Genomic DNA, 2,808 nt, shown 5'->3' with positions numbered 1-2,808 from the left:
ACTCAGTAAGTAGCTTCTTGCAAAAAGGCTTCAACAATGCCATATAATCTGTGATCTCTGAATAAACTGCACCTTTTATAAAATACAGCAGCTCATCTCTTAATGAGAATTTCTAAGTTCAAATATTTCTCTCATGTATTGTTGGAACTACACTAGTTTCCCATTAGAAAGGAAGTAGCCTTCAAGGCACTGTATACTGCTCACAACATAGGTCCTGAGTACCTTGGAGAAATGCATATGGTACACACCTAGGGGAGCTCTTCGATAAACCTCCTAGGGAAAAGTGGAAACACTTAAAATAAACAAAGAGACATGGAGTGGCAGAAGCTTTATTTCATTCCTTGCAAACTCTGAAACAATTTAGAAAAAAACTAAAACCTGGCTTTTTTCAACTATGTTGCCAACTAGCTTACAGCTGCAGATGGCAGTGCTACACTGGCATGCGCTATAACCAATATCAATATAATTAATGGTCAACTGAAAGGAGTTCCTATGATGTCACTTCCTGTTAAGTTAACTCGTATGCAAATTATAGGGGCCTCGCATTTTCCTATTCTGCCCAGGGCCCCATGAACCCTAGGACCGGCCCTGCTGCTCGGAACCACATCCATGGGTCACAACCTGAGCCAGAACCCACACCAACAACCACACGCGTCCCCCTTTGCCTAGAGACAAATAAAGCAGCACAGACATCATTGAATGCACTTTCCTCACCCACTACCCAGAGAAGGAACTCGTCATCAGTGGTCATAAATGTTCATGCAGCACCAGCAGATGATGTCATATGTCCCTGCACCTTGGAATGTACTCACTCATTCAATGATGATTCTTTCTATGCTACATCTGTAAAACTACCACATAACTCCAGGTCATGACAGACACATCGCTCATGTTCAAAGATTCTTCTTTACATATAAGGCTTCAGGTGTGTTATTTCAGTTGGAGGAACTGAAATGAATGAACCAGGACTTCAACTCCCAAAATGCACTTGGATAGCAACTGAATATCCAGTAGTGGAGCGCTGCAGCCCTCATGACTTGGAGTCCCATTTTTACCTCACGAATGTCACAGCATGGAGGTAAGAGTGGACTGTAAATTCATTGAAAGGCTGAGCTTGAAAGATGGAACTCCACAATAGGTTTTCTTTCTTGGGACAGAATGTGGATAATAATACAAAATGTGATATATTGGTTTAAAAATGTACTTTATTTGTTGGAAGTGAAACTGCCCTAAATCATTCAGAGGAGAAAACACATCATCAAGTCTGAGCCATCGTGGCCGGTTGGCTCAGTTCGTCAGAGCGTGGTGCTAATAACGCTAAGGTCGCGGGTTCGATCCCCGTACTGGCCAATTCCTTTAACCTTTTTATTTGGTGAAAAAAACATGGCTATATTAGAAGGAGTTTTAAATAAGGTTGTTTGGTTAATTTAGTAAATAACTGGGCTCTGGAGTCTGATGTTTGTACCAGGAGCACCGATGCAGCTAACGCCATGCTGCGACACTGAGGGGGTAACAGGGTCCCCTCCTCTTTCTGTCACACCAGCCTCCTCCATGTTTCCGTAACTCTCTCAAAGGGCCCTTTTGAACCGGGGACGCGCGACTTAGGTGACCCTGTCTCTCCAGGAGTGACGATTCCTGCTTCTCGGTGGGGTGTCCAGAGGTCACGAGAGGTGAAGGAAAGAGCCCCTGGGTTATGTAGGCATCATCAAATTGTCTTGTATATATCGTTGACCTTTAAATCATTGTCCTCTCGTTTAGTTTAAGGATGTAAAGCACTTCATCCGCCAGTCTCGGGTCCTCATACTTTAAAACATGAGAAAAGAAATGCAAATAAATACGTATAACGATCCACGTTTTTCATCTCCCCATTTGCAGTTTTTCTAGTGTTATATCAGGTTATTTTCTTCTTGTGGATAGTTAGAGTAAAAACTCGAGGTTTTATATCAAGAAATGTATACTCCATACCTGTGACACCGAGACAGTTGACACACAGGAGGCCTGAGGCAGAACCGTGATCAACGTAGGCGCTGTGGCTTAGTTGGTTAAAGCGCCTGTCTAGTAAACAGGAGATCCTGAGTTCGAATCTCAGCAGTGCCTCAGCTTTTTAAACACGGACCAAAGAAGACCCTCTGTTCTAAACTTAACAAAGATTAACTTCCTGCACCCACCCCCCTGCTTTTATGATAATTATCCGCATATATAGGGTAATAAACATGTATTTGATGGTTAAATACCGAACCTAACACTGTTGCAGAACAGGCAGAAGAGCTCCATTGCTTCAAGACCAGGCACAGCACAGGCAGCAGCAGAGTAATCTTCCAATACTGACACTGTTACTGAACAGGCAGAAGAGGTTCAAGCTTCAGTGCCTCAAGAACAGGCACAGCACAGGCAGCAGCTGTGGAAACCTAACTTTAGAGTACAGATGGTTACAGCGCAGGCAGCGGCGTTGCAAGCTTCACTTACATGATAAAACGGCGAGGAGGCCAAAAGAAATGTCGGGGTGCAGATGGAGCAGTAATAAAACTAGGGGGAAACAGAAGCTCTTTTACAATCAGGCAGTGTGCACAGCACAAGTAAAGCCTCATGTGAAATGCTGTGTACATTTCCAAAGGGCTCCTTTGGCGTGATGGATCTAGACCTTGCTGTCTCGCCTGGACAATTTCTCCTCACTTTCGAGACAGATGCAGCCTATTGTGGCCCAAGCCTGGAGCCCCTCTGAAGAGTTGTGTCTAGTTCTGCAGAGACCACTTAGGGTGTTTTGTCAAGTACACACTGTTCCGTCTGGAGTTCGACTCCATTTTTCCA

The 2,808-nt window shown here is 44.1% G+C and overlaps 1 non-coding gene across 1 annotated transcript; it reads left to right on the top strand.

Annotated features, from left to right (window-relative positions):
- Positions 1-2,023: 2,023 nt before the first annotated feature.
- On the top strand, positions 2,024-2,097 carry TRNAT-AGU (transfer RNA threonine (anticodon AGU)). Its single transcript has one exon. It is a non-coding gene; the product is annotated as a tRNA-Thr (tRNA).
- The last annotated feature ends 711 nt before the right edge of the window (positions 2,098-2,808 follow it).

Source organism: Lissotriton vulgaris, chromosome 12 (assembly GCF_964263255.1).
Source record: "Lissotriton vulgaris chromosome 12, aLisVul1.2, whole genome shotgun sequence".
In the NCBI taxonomy this organism is placed as follows: domain Eukaryota; kingdom Metazoa; phylum Chordata; class Amphibia; order Caudata; family Salamandridae; genus Lissotriton; species Lissotriton vulgaris.
The sequence above is the reverse complement of the archived record's forward strand: the minus strand, read 5'-3'. Positions and strand labels throughout refer to the sequence as shown.